The sequence below is a fragment of the Dysidea avara genome, chromosome 2 (genome assembly GCF_963678975.1).
Source record: "Dysidea avara chromosome 2, odDysAvar1.4, whole genome shotgun sequence".
NCBI classification, from domain to species: domain Eukaryota; kingdom Metazoa; phylum Porifera; class Demospongiae; order Dictyoceratida; family Dysideidae; genus Dysidea; species Dysidea avara.
The window spans coordinates 40883240-40898427 of record NC_089273.1 but is presented as its reverse complement, the minus strand read 5'-3'; the positions used below and the strand labels follow the sequence as shown (position 1 = coordinate 40898427).

Here is a 15188-nt window from a genome sequence, read left to right as displayed (position 1 = left end):
TTTTTTGTACAAGTTTTTTTTAATTCACGTAACATTCTAAGTATTATACCCTCCACTGCCGGCAAAATAGCCGGCAAAACAGTGTAACCGGTACCGGCTCCATATAACCTGCCTAGTAATTAAACACAAAGGGTTAGCCTAACTAATTAAACTAGCATTTCTAAGCATGAAATACATTACCTGATTGTTATACTGCGAGCAACTCCATCCAATACACGTGTTGTCACATCGAATTTCTATTTAAAGAGCACTGATATTCTGACATTCCATTTAAAGTGCTATAAATTCTATTAAATGCGCATCACATAGTAGTTCCCGGTGAAGTATGAAAAGGTACTTTATTGTATATAGATGGTACTGTATTCTCTGTGTGTGCTATGGTGACTATACTTATAGTAAATGTCTACAGTGTACAATACTGTAAACGCTATTCCATTTATTGCACTTCGCAGTGATAAGCGGCGTAATTCAGTTATAATAGCGTCAGTGATAAGCGGCGTAGTTCAGTTATAATAGTGTACTGAGTCTAATATTGCGTGTGAAGCCTTATAAGAGGCTATTTCATCGTAACGTTAAAGTTATTCCGCTATTCCGCTATTCCTTATTCCGCCTTTTACAAACTCCCGCTAGCTAGCTATTTCAATGGGGTCTGGGGGTGAAACCCACAGGAGCTACAGAATTTTTGGAATTTACAGGCTTGAAAATGCCTGTAAATTGTCACTCCAATAGACACTGTACTACAATCTGCGACCGCGGTCAAAGCTAAAGGTCAATGAACAAGGCTGATTTTTCACTAAGAACAACGGTCAAGCTGTTTTCCCAGTACTGTCAAAGCTTCGCTAGTTAGTAGTGCACGAAAATATAGTGAAAATATACAGAACCAGGTCTATGGTCAATACAAATTTTCGACTAAAGTCAACGGTCAAAATCGAAAATTCGAAAATTGTGACTGGGCCTGCAAAAATAGGGCATGTGGGCACGTGATTTTTGCCTACTTTTCCAAACTTCCATCACTCATAACTTTGCTATGGCAATACAATTTTCCGCTCTATATCAGCATTGAATTGGCTTTATGATGCAATTTACAGAATGTAAATATGTGACCTGATCTTGGAAAACCTACCCTTTTGGCACAAATATCATTTTTCACTTTTTCAGCTAAAATGAACCAGTAGGTGCTTATCTGTCTTGTGATAAAATTTCAGCTTGATGTCTTGAAGCATTCCAAAGGTATGGCCAATTTACTGTCTTATACATTACAAAGTAACTTTTGGAGAAATGTATTCAGTTCTGAGAGTGATTTTGCATGACAAATGGTGACAAGTCACTTTGTTGACAAATAATTCTATTCACACCATCTAAATTGTATAAAAAGAGAGTTCTTATGATTTAATAAAGTTTTCATAGTCTTTTTCTTTAATTAAATAGCGTGTATCATTGCTAGAGACTTAGTTTTAAACATTCCATCATCTGAACAAATCACCTGATTTGTAAGTTAATTGTTATCCCACGTATGTAAAATTACTACATGGTCTGATAAAATGACCCATATCTCCTTGTATGAACAAGCATTGATATGATGATATGATTCAGCTGAGGTGAAATCATGTAGCTACATGTAGAATCGCCAACAATGATAATTACCTTAATTCACCAAAATTTTACTCAACTAAAGTTTCCCTCCATAGCTATGCTGTAATATAATTATGGCTAAAATATCACTGTTGGCGATTTTTTTTTCAAGTGCATATGCATCATAAAAGTTTTTTTTTTTTTTTTTTTAATTCATTGATATGATTAAGATTAAGTAAGTTTTAAAAATTATCAAATTTTTAAAAATCAACAGTATAAAATTTAAAGTCAACAGTAAAAATCAACAGTATTAAAAATCAACTCCTCCTTCATCAAAATCAACTCCTCCTTCAAAATTCAACTCCTCCTTCAAAAAAAATCAACTCCTCCTTCATCATCGACATCCTCTGTAAACAAACAAAAGTTATGACCCACATAAAAATAAATAAACTTTAGAAAGAAACACAAAAAATACAAGTTACCCACTAAGTCTCACGTGGCCAGACCACTATTTCAGCGCAGGAGCTTATCAATTAGAGATTATATAATCGTCCTCGCAGAAAATGGTCTGGTCCAGTTTGTATAGACAAGTCGTTCACAGAATCAACAACGTGGTGTTGGGTGTTTATTGGGGCCACGTCATCCCAATGGTCACTACATCATTGGACTACCCGTTTGTATGCCATATATGGATAATTGTGAATGTCAGATGACGTACAGTACCTATGATCAGCACTCCAAGTGTTGACAAAGGTGCTGAGGCCGACTTGCCTATATGAACTGGACCAGACTCTTTTCTGCGCGGGCGCTTATAATCTCTAATCTATAAGCCCCTGCACTGAAATAGCAGTCTGGCTACGCGAGGCTATTACCCACTATTGCTCTGCGATATATTGGTAATACCGTTAGTGTGATAAGGTATCATAACCAATTATCATACCGTGACAGCATTTTGCATTTTTATACATGATAAATTAAAATACTGTTATATTTATGAATACCTTTTTAGGATTGCTTTTAACCCAGCACGTGGTGTTTAGTTGTCCAATTTGTTCATGTTTTAGCAGACACGCCTTAAACAAAAACTTGACATTTTGACATTACAACATAATTATGCTAACTTGTACTGAACCTTCATTTTTTAATTTTTTTTGGGGGGTGGGGGGGTTGGGATGATACTGCGTGATATTAGGCCCAAGAAATTATGCAACATTAACAATATAAAGTTTACTATATACCGATACACTGTGATACTTTCCTTAAATTAATACCGTGTATTCAACTTTCAATACTGCTGAGCTCTAAGTATATGTTAAATCATAGCCGCGGGTGATATATGAAAAATAAAGCACGAGGCACGTGGCCTAGAACTTCATTTTTTCATATAGCACAAGCAAGGCTATGCTTTAAATGATTTATGGAACTTTCTACTCGTGTAGCTTCACCAAAACTAGAACTCGTAATTAACATGCATTGCACGAACTATTAGCAGCCTGAACACACACAAACCAGTTTAACAAAGTATCTCACGTGTAGTTCACCATAGTTTGGCATGGTAGATGTTCATTGCGTCTTTTGACAGGTTTTCCTCGCAGCCCACAATCAATTCTATTGTGAGTCACATGGTGAAGTATTTCCGTGATATGTCCGTGACTTGTCCTTTCACATTAATAAGCATAACAGCAATGTTACCTTCTCCCACCCATCATCAAAGCATTTAGGTATGTCTATAAAAGCAATCCAGTGGTAGAAATCATGTTGGCTGGGGTGATTGATCACTCAACGCGGCGAGGCTATCAGCCTTCACCAGCTTGGGTGATCAATCGTACTGGCGCGAGCCCTGTAGGCTAGTAGCCTACACTAAGGCACGCGGGCAACTGTGCTTTATTGCCCACAAAGAGTACTTTATTGAATGAATAAAGCATTATTTGCGGTGCAATAAAGTACTCTTTGTGGTCGATGAAGCTGTTAGCCGGCTGAGAGTGTACTTTAAGAAAGTTAAAGTGCTCTTTTCCCTTTGACCTTGCCCACGCAAAGTTCTATAATGTACACATATATGACATATATACATACCTGTGCATTGGATTGGTGGTACCTGGATGGCCTGGAGTGGTGTGGCTGCACCAGGAGTGGTGTGGCTGTCTAAAACATAAAGATAACATACTGTCAATGTACCACAAAGGTCATTGTACAGTATGTTTTGAAATTCATAACCCAACTCCTTTTGTAACATTATTCACACCTTAAAACTATTAGCTTACCACAACTTATCAGTGAATAGCACCAGCCACCAACTCAATTATTGAGACTGTGCCCTGAGTAGCCACAGTGTCTCCTTTCTCACTAAAGAATTTATATGTTACTTTTTCTAGTACACTTCAAACATATGTGTGATTTGTGTGTATAGTTTGCCAATGCTTATACCGCAAATGATGTTACAGGTCTGCATCATTGGCAAAGACAGTGTTGAATTGTTGTTAAAGGTGAGAAATGATTATAACAGAATTGTATTAATGCTAGGTAGTTCATATGGGAAGAAAATGTGGCTCGAGCAATAACTCGCCACTCAAGCTTAGGACAGGCTATCTCGCTTGCCATATACTTCTTTTGCACACCACTTTTAAGTTACTGTCGGATTTTGTGCCGTCTAGGCTTAATTGATCATTTTTTGTTCAAGTAATAAAGTGTGCATATCGTCAATTCGTGGAAAGTCAACAGTCAAATACGTATTATCCCATGATAGAAGACTACTAAACAGTCATCACCACGTCACCGGTCAAATATTGCATGAATCAATTAGTGATGTATCAAAGCGTAATTTTGGTGATTAATTTTTATTTTGGTCTCACATCTACAGGTGTACCTATAATGTGTACCTGTGTGTCACTCGCTTGCATAATGATGTAGTATTGACTATATCTTATAGAACTTTGCGTGGGCGAGATCAAAGGAAAAAGTGTACTTTAAATTTCATAAAGTACACTCTCAGCCGGCCAGCTGCTTCATCAACCACAAAGAGTGCTTTATTGCGCCGCAAAGAGTGCTTTATTCGTTTAATAAAGCACTCTTTGCGGTGCAATAAAGCACTCTTTGTGGGCAATAAAGCACAGTTGCCCACGTGCCTTAGTGTAGGCTAATAGCCTACGGGGCTCGCGCCAGTACGACTAATCACCCAAGCCGGTGAAGGCTGATAGCCTCGCTGTGCTGAGTGATCAATCACCCCAGCCAATACAAATTCCTCCACTGGATTGCTTTTATAGACATACCTAAATGGTTCGATGATGGGTGGGAGAAGGTAACGTTGCTGTTACGTTTGTTAATGTAAAAGGATAAGTCCTGGAGATATCACGGAAATACTTCACCATGTGACTCACAATAGAATCGATTGTGGGTTGCAAACAAAACCTGCCAAAAGACGCAATGAACATCTACTATGCCAAACTATGGTTAAATACGCGTGGGTTACTTTGTTAAATTAGTTTGTGTGCGTTCAGGCTGCTAATAGTTCGTGCAACGCTTGTTAATTACGAGTCCTAGTGTATGGTGAAGCTACACGACTAGAAAGTTCCATAAATCATTTAAAGCATAGCCTTGCTCGTGCTATATGAAAAATAAAGTACTCGGCCGCGCGCCTCGTACTTTATTTTTCATATAGCACTCGCGGCTATGCTTTAACATATACATAATGAGGACTCACTCATACACACAGTACATAACGTGAGGCTTAATATGAAGCTAAAGTTATCCCTTGTATATTTTTCGCTATACGGTATACTGTATTTAGTTAAACCTTAGCCTCATAAAAAAATTTAGTGAATGACTACGAAAGCTCCAATTTTGACCGTTCAACATTTCAAAAACACCTTATGTAGCTAAAGTCTTTTAATAGGTTGCAGGACCAGGTGTCCTACAGACATGCAGCACTTGTGCTGTAAGGCATTAATCAATAAATATAAGAAACCAAATAATTTGCTCGTGTAAGGCAAGTTTTTACCAAATCAATTATTCAACCGTCCAAGAGCTACTGAGGTAGGCATCACTCAAGAGCCGCCCATGCCTCAACTACCACAGTGGGTAACGAACTGCTGTATCTGATTTTCACTTATGCTCCTAGGCTATGTATAAACACATCTAACATGCTCTGCCTTCTGTGTAAACCCTCCATTACCTAACCAATACAGTATATGTGACCGGATTTGTGAAAAGGTACCTTTTTCACACACAAAATTTGACCCATTTTTTTAACTTTGAAACTTCATAACCTTTTGATCATTTCATATAAGTTGCTGAAATTTTCATTGAGTGTAGCTACAGTATTTGGTTACATTCTGATACTAAGAGCAAGTTAATCAGTGTAAGCTGTCTAGTGCTACATCACTTTGTTTGCTGATATGTAAAATGTGTGGAAAAGGTACCTTTTCGCAAATCCGGTCACATATTATATTAACAACAACAACATCAATGCATGGTATCCACAAAACTCACCTTGGAACTGGGCCTCACATTTAGACAGTGCTATCATATGAACTACTATGATCACAATCCCAGTGGGTAATCCCAGTGGGTATAGATAAACTGTCTGTCTAGTATTACCTTTTAGGCTGTTTTATAACTGACCCCAGGCACCTAAGAAGCGGTATACACCAAAGCATATTTGTCTCAACACAATATGAACACTTCACGTAACTTTCACTGGATTGAATACGATGTCTTATACCCTGGTTTAGAGTTGAGATGTGATGTCGTATTGAGATTGTCACGACAACAAGAGAACCAATACTTGATGAAGCCCTACAAGCGTTTGATATTAGAGCATTTCATCATCTGTTTGAATGGGGTCTACCACCAGTGGGGGAACAAGATCCTGAGGAAATCATCAGGTGGATCGTTCTGATTGGATGGATTTGTGTGATGATAATGTGTTGGTATTGTTTTGTACCATTTAGCCAATCAGTTTATCAAACCGACTACATTATTAAAATGATTGAGAGTATGGTGAGCATATGTCCATCTTGTGTGATTTAGTGTATGTAAGCTTGTACGTGTGTGTAGTGTGTGTGTGTGCTTATCTACGCACTGTTCGTGTCACCTATAAATTTTTTCTACAGTATGTTAGCATGTTTTTGTGGCGTGTATGTATGCACGTTAGTGTTTGTACGTACATTATTTTTATCCATTTCATGTCACACATAGGCACTTGGTAGCTAATAATGGCTACCTCAGTGCAAGCAAGGCATAGCAAGCAAGCCATAGTTGAAATGTGTCAACTCATTATATAATTTGTTGATTTTTGTACTGATGATAGTGATAATATTGTTCTTATATACAGGTTGGGCAGAAAGTTTGTAGTCAAGTGGGCGGTGGTGAAGTACTAGTAATAATTCATTTTTGTATATTTATGTGTGTGAGTGAGGAGAGAGACATATAGTATTGAAAGTTAGTGGAGAAGATTCCATAAAGTTAAACATATATACTACTAAGTGTACTACTAATACTACTAAGTGTATACTACTAAGTGACACCTATCCAGGCAATAGAGATGGTGTTGGCAAATCTTCCTGGGGTATGACTGTTAACCCGCATAAAACTGTACCATGGGGCTGTGGGCACACAAAGTCCCACCTGAGCCTCTGCCTGTTATGTGAGACATGAAAAGTTGAACATTTGCTTCCCCAGTTTACACCAGGTACCCATTGATATTACGGCTGGGTTGGCTGCTTCCACAGTTGACACCAGGTCACAAGGCTCCTATTTCACAGCTGGATATACTGGAGCAATGTGAGTAAAGCTTCTTGCCCAAGAAACTGAAACCTATTGACTACTAGGACGATGTTTTCTAGCCATAATTGTCCATTTTCAGTTAGCCAGTCGGAGACCTAAGTTAGCCCGACAACATTGATAAGACCAGCCTGAAGTGTCATTACAAATGATTCCCCTGGTTCTTACATATAGTGTACTTGTGAGTGTGTTAGTGCAGGCTGATCTAAGCCAGGTATAATTATATATTTGTTGACCAGAAAGATGACAAAAGAAACAAACCCACATGGTAAAGCCCATAATGTCAAAGTTAACCTTTGACTGCACCATTGTTAACAGATTCGTTACCAACTGTACTGCAGCCCTATAGGAAATCCCAAATTATAGAGCCCCTGTAACTGTCAGTTAACATAAACAATGGAATGGAAGTAAACAATGCAATGGTCAAATATTTACCAAACACTAACCTAGTTATAATCTCCAATCCTGAATTGTGCAATTAAGAATTCTAAAATTTTGGATTTTCTATGGGGCTGCAGTACAGTTGTTGTTAATGAACCTGTTAAGACTGGTACAGTCAAAGGCTATAGCTTTCACATTACAGACTTTACATGTGGTTAGGTTTTATTTTTTTTTCACTAGACATAAGATTGGCTTTTATTCTGCATGCACACACACAAGAGGTAAACAGCACTAAGGAATCATTTCATACAACGAGTAGTGATGATGATTTTGTGTGTTTCTATGTGTTACTGCATATTTTAAGTCAGTCAGATTTTGAGGTGGCTAAATGAAAGATGAAAGTTTTATGTGTTGTGTATTTTTCACTGTAGATATACAACCATTTCATAGTGATGTTATCATAGATCATCACTGATGGACAATGTGTTAAAAAAATTTACACAAAGAGAAAAAGAGAAGGTGAATGATGATGACTAATTAAGAAAAATAATGTTTAATTTATTTTCTTTTTTTGTTTGCAATCTGTAGACCCATGTTGGATTCAAGGTTTATCACCAATAATGAGGATATCAGTGTAGGATTGGGACTGTGGCGAATGAATTTTTGTCCAAGTTTTGATGTAGCTCCACAAGACGAACAGTCAGTCGACAATTGATCGTGTCGATACGGTCAAAAGGCTCTAGTGTCTGTCTAACAGTCAGAGTTGAACCGTATTGGCTTTAAATAGTATGACCTGGTATGATGTGGATCAATCCCAGGACAAAATTTGTAGTTCAACTTGACAGAAAACCTGTTGCACAACTATTGAGCATCTCTCTCCCTGTACATTTACTATTAACACAACACATCATGTGACATTATATGTAGCATTTGTATTGATAGTTTAGCCCCACCACAGCATAACAGTATTGTTTCTCTTGAGAATGTTTGTAATAGAACTTATGCAATTGTGTCAGAGTTATATAAGAATTTCAAACTTCCCTATGTCATTCTTTGATCTGGTATTATGAAGCTTCTGCAGAGACATTTTTGTGTTATGTTGTATGCTCTTTAGACTGGTCTCGTTAAATATCACATGTGTGCATTCATGTAGAACAAGTAATAGGGTTGTCAACTTCCAATATCTTTACTCAAGAGTTCAGTCTCCTGCACCATTGATGATGTCATCACCACATGTGCTGCCTTGACAAATTTAAGTGACTCGGTAGTACCATTCGATTAGGTACATTCAACCTTTTGACTAGTTATTATTATGTATAGTACAATTCATGCACATGATTTATTTCACATTTTGATTAAATTTAACTCATAAAGGTATACTTATCATGTAACGTTTTATTAAAGTTTAAACATACACTAATCAGTCAGTATTATTTCTTTTTGGTGCAACGAAATTTCCTTTTGGTTCTACTTACTAATATCACAACAAAGATTGATTCTAATTGGGTGTGTTTCAGGTTTAGGTGAGAACACTGCATGGTTGATAAGCCCTAATGAAGTTTTGTATCATCAGACATGCAAGGAATCACTCAAAGACACTATGCTCACATCAAGATGTGCACTCTATCGAATTAACTATTATAGATATTGATAAAGTTGTAATATTTTTGTTATTTCTTTAAGTATACATATACAACTATAGACAAAGAGATAAATACTGTGGTATACAGTGATAATGATAGATACAATGACAATATAGATGTTTGATTACAAGATAGGATAATGGCATGAAATGATGATACAGTGATAATGATATATATAATGACAATGATAGATGGTAAACGATAGATAACTAACAGATAAATAACAACAGCATATAGAGTTTAGTTTTCAGATGAACTACTCTGGTTGTCGATGGGAATGTACCTTCTGGCTGCCGATATAAGTCCATCCATGCCATTCAATCTTATGGCTTCGAAATCTCTATCTCTGCACAGAGGGCAGCTTGCTCCTTGAGTAGATGTCAATTGCTGGACACATGGTTGGCATCCTATAATCGAATGGCAACAAGTCGACATGAAAACAGGTGGCTGTATGGGTACAGCCTGACAAATACAGCATCGTAGTAAACCCCTCAACTCATCCCTTACAGGACTGGGGACAGTATTCTCAATAAGCTGCTTTATATCTCTTTTCATTTCTGACATTTTTGTTTTGAACTCATTTTGAAAGAGCTTCATCCTTTTAGCTGGAGCTCGAGGGGCTACGTCCCTTTCATCACCATCGCTGTCGTTATCCGTGTTTGCCAGGCTCTGAAAATCTTCCTCCTTTACAGCATACACTTTACGCTTTGGAGCTCTCCAAAAAGGCAATCCTGTAATGGCATAAATTTCATTATAGCTAACGATGAAAGAATGGAACAATAAATAATACCTTGGGTCCCAGGGCAATTTTCAACTTTTAACCCATCTGGGGTCACGAGCAGAAAATCTTCTGTCCATATTTGTCTGGCTATAGACCTGATAAAATCAGGGTTGGCTGTCGAGTCCACCAATTCTATGAAAGTCTGTGCCATATCCTGGAACTTCACCTTCCTGCCCCTCCTTGTCATCTTGGCCTGTACTAGCTTCAAAGTAAATGAAGCAGGAGCAGATACACGCCTTGCCAAAGGCCTATTTGTACTAAACAAATTAGTACTGTGACTAGGCGTGGAGGCTGGAGTATAGTGGTATGAGGTGGATTGACTGGTACCCGCAGCAACATTCAATCCTGAAGGAGCCGAGGTGCCTGTGTTCTGCAGCTGTCTGTTCCCATGCCCCACATTCCTGCCTTCCACCACTAATGTGGAAAAGGGCAACACTTGCTCTTCGATTAAATTGAAAGTCCCGTTATCACGGGGGAAATACATTGTCTGATCGACGCTGTCTTTCAAATACACCGATGCAGGATCGACCTGTGAAAGAAAGAATAGATTTCATAGCAACTTCAACAACACAAAACTAGCTAGTAATTAAATATATTAACTATAGCTATATATAAATTTAAAAAAACAAAAAAAAACTATAACTATTAAAGCAGTTGCTAAGCAGTTGTTACCTACGTAGCTAGCTAGTTTTGCACCTGGAATAAGCGACGAAGGTTCTCGACTGTGATCTGACGTAGAGCGACATCTGCATGCTGGTCTCCCCTCTCCAGTGTCACCTTGTCAGAGTGTTCCGCACGTATTGCCATCGTAGACAGGATTTGAAGACTTGACTGATACTCTGTTCACAGCTCGAGTCCTCTCTATTTATACCATGGAAGGCAGCCACTTTAGAAACCAAAACCAGACTTCGACTACAATAGACATTGCTATCACCTTTGTTGTTATCTGACAACAGCCTTTATGCAGGCTTTATAGCTATCCACCAGTAATTTTATATATTTTTTCAATTGGGAATAGCATGCCCGTGCGCATGCTCGGTAAAAAAATAATATATTACGTGATAACCCACGTGATAACCCACGTGATGACAGCCAGAAGCATATAAGAGCAGGAGGTGGGCGCTTATATCCTCTTGTAATGATTCATAACAGCGCTATACTTCCAATTACGTTAGAATCCGAAGTACGGTGAACAAATCAAGCCAGTACAATTGCAAGTGATACAGAATTTTGAAAAATAGCGGCAAAATTTCTTTGTAACCTGGAAAGAAAACTATGGAACTTGAGACAGTATAGCTAAAGGAAGCTACATTAGCTGGACTAAAGGATAGTTATATGTAAAAGAAACTAATCAGGTACTATTTGCATTATATCTACCATGGGTTATGTTTGAATCATATTACAGTTGTCTAGTATACAAGTTAAGTGTTTGGTACACATTATAGGATTATGATTAGCCAAAGTATAGTGGACACAAAGACAAAATACTAGAAACATGAAAAAAAACTTACATATAAATTAGAAATAAAATGATTGGATTTATCAAACCAATAAGTGTAGATAAGTTGTGTTCAGCTGGGGGACATTAATGTTACGCAATAGGATATACAGTGAAACCTCTCCAAGAAGGGAATTTATTTTTATGTCCTTTGTAACAAGGTGTGTACAAAGTTCTGTTTTGCCAGATCAGTGGAAGCGTTATCAGATCTCGAGTGGACCAATACAGCACATGCATCCAGCTTATCATGTTAGCTGGCATGGTATGCCCATGGCTACAGAAAAATTAACAGTAAAAGTGATAATCCTTGGGTAGCATTGAGCTGGTATCCAGGATGCCTCATAAATCCCAACCTCTGTTTTTTTGTTTTGTGTTATAAAAGACAATCAGACAATGGGCACACAATTGCAATGGATACTTTTTAAATTTAAAAAATCGACAATACAGGCATATACAAGATTGTTCCCACCACCTGATTGGGTACATCCTGGTGCTCAAATTGTTCAATCTTTATTCCAGTGTCTATACTTGTTATATAGTAATAACAGTACATTTTCCACATAATATAGCTACAAGCTCTAATTGTTAGGATACTTTCACATGCCAACAGTCACACACACACACAAGTGACTTGCACACACATCATTTGGTACGGGTCCAACAAACTATCATGTAGCCACATTGTGCAGTGTCCTGATGCAGTTGCAAACACATAATATTGTATATATTTTCCATATGATATCTGTAATCAGAAGACCTTTGTACACCCATAGACCAGAGTTTGTGATTTATGAGACCTTTCTCAGCCCATGTGCCATAAAACCTGAAACAACTGCTAGCTGGAAACCAAAAGTTTACTAGTTTAACATTTGGGCAATTCAATGCTACATAGCTAGCACATTCAAGATCATCACTTGCCATATGAGCGCTCGTAGCATTAAACTAATATTAAATATATAAATTGTACATGAAACACCTGCCTTTTTTATTATTGAATATATGAATACCTGTATACGACCTAATGATGATAATTGACCCTGTTTGTGCACATTTACATTACCATTTAGGAATCATGCCAGGAGTCACAGCTCACATGAAGGAGATGTTTGTCGCAAATCAGACTTATACAGTAGGCCCAAATTGGATTCAGTGGTCAAGACACATGTGGAATTAAAGGCTCTGTGGTACATGACAGATCGTAAATATATGTAACAATTAAATAGCTATAACTATACATACCAGAGATTATACTATATATTATAGCTATTAGCCAGTTATTTATTTGTTTAATATTTTTTGCATAATGCATGTATTCAATGTGTGTTATGTATCGTTTGGTTTTGACACCAGAGTGTTTTAAACTGGATGGCATTGGCTATACAGTTACAGATAGTACGCTTAACAATAATATGCGATGTGCAATGCATGTGTCTACAGTATACAAATCTCAAGTAGTAACTGGAGTATAGTAGCTATATGTTATAAGGCAGTTACCAGTACAATATGACAATGGGAGATACAGAATTTAAAAAAAAAAGGATTCCACTCTGATGCTAGTGAACAGAGACCAAAATATTTCAATATTTAGTGTGCTATTGACGATTACATAAAGAAATTTGCAGCTATTGGGTTGCATTCAGTGATACAGTTGACTGACTGCAGTGAATGGTGAATGCTCTATTAGGATTACATATATAGAGCTAAGCAGATATACGGGGATATACGTAGATATACAAATACGTAGATATACATATAACTTAACTCATGTACAGAGCTTTTATAGTAATACCCCTCTGATTAAGGATGTCAGGGAAGGATTTATTGTATGAGCATGAAGAATTCATCAGGGAGAAGATCGAAAAAGAACGATGGACGCACAAAAGACTTAGTCTGCACTTGCAGTACAAGTTTCCTGGCAAGAGAGGGCTGACCGTGGCCTCTTTGGACAGGTATGTAGCTACTTAGCCACTGCATGTAACTATGGCGAGCACTGGTACAGGCATGATCTGAGGTACAATTAAACCAGTACATACTGGCACGTAGCTATTGATGACACACCTAGCTAGGGGTAGTCACTATGACTCGCGTGTGGCCGCGGCAGCACACTGGATAGCAACCAGTACTGAAATAGCCATTACAAGGAATTTATTTTTATTACTCATTTTAAGTGGTAGCTAGTCTAATGAAGATCAGATGATGAAAGTCCCACTATTAAGACAGAAATAAATACAACTAGGTCAACAGGGGCATAAACACAAGACCGAGTAGCTAACTGCTATCTTTCGTACATAGTTACAAAATGGTCAGCACAAACAACTTTGCACAGACTTCATACATGTTTTCTTTTGTTTGTAATTACCTGGGTCAATTATCAGCTATGCTGTCTCGGCCCAGTATATAGTCATAAATCATTCATACACAAACAATTTTGTCAGATTGGGAAATAAGCTAAGTATAAAATCACAACAGATATAGCTAGATCAGCTAAACATGAAAACAGCAAGGGCCGAGTGACCTCAAGCAATACAACTGGTGCATACGTACTAAGAGAGAGGGTGGGAGGGTTTTGGAATTGGGGGTCAGACTCAGAAACTACTACTAATTTACCCACGGAGCTACATTCCGTTGTTTTGAATATAACATGAAATTCTTTAATTATTTATTTATTGTTACTGAACAGTCAGCCGCCCTACTGATGGGATGTGCTGGGTTTAAGGCTTTTCGTGGCTCTAGAAAAGGTAGCTATACCAAAATATATCATTTCAACTCATTGTACATAAATTCATGAATTAATGGTTACTTAGAAAGAAATGACCTGTACTTGTCACGGACAGCCGAAGCTTATCTGGTAGTGACCTATAGAGCTATGTGGCTTACCACATTATATACCTAAACATAATGTATTACGTGTAATGCAAAAAAATAAAAAAACAAACCTGTTATTTTTATTATTATTATTATTACCACGTCACATAAACCAAGTACATGTACCAAAGGGATAACCCATGTAATTGCAGCTGGAGCAAAAGTATTAGAGTAATTCACTGACTACTCTATTACAGTATATCGATTTTTTACTGACAGGTTTGTACTTGCACTATCCCAAGAAAGTAGAAGCCAATTTCCACCATTCTTAGATTCTACTTATTGAAAACAAGACCACACCAACAGTGTAGCTAACCTTAAACTGGCCTTCCTTAATTAAACGAGCGTGGTCCATAATGGGCGTTACATAGAATGTCGTATGGTCACCTTACCAGCACGAAATGGCGTAATTATTATACAGCTGAGTTGCCGTTCAACATGGATTATATTCCTGGTTAGTGCAAAGCGCTAGGCTTTGTAGTTTCCTCAAACATTATTTAATTATTTCATTATTTATTTATGACGTAATTTTAACCGCATTTTTCTATTATCTTTAGTACTTGGTTTATAATTACAGCTTATAACACTGTAAAGTTGGTTATTTGTTCTGCAGATTTTGTCGTGAAAGAAACATACATAAAACCAGCAGGCTCACTTCAACTGAACTGGA

The 15188-nt window shown here is 37.5% G+C and overlaps 1 long non-coding RNA gene across 1 annotated transcript; it reads left to right on the top strand.

Moving 5' to 3' along the window:
• Nucleotides 1-3922: 3922 nt before the first annotated feature.
• LOC136245297 (uncharacterized) lies at nt 3923-8685 on the top strand. The gene is made up of 4 exons (XR_010695804.1): nt 3923-4055; nt 6300-6567; nt 8196-8250; nt 8320-8685. It is a non-coding gene; the product is annotated as an uncharacterized lncRNA (long non-coding RNA).
• Nucleotides 8686-15188: the final 6503 nt, after the last annotated feature.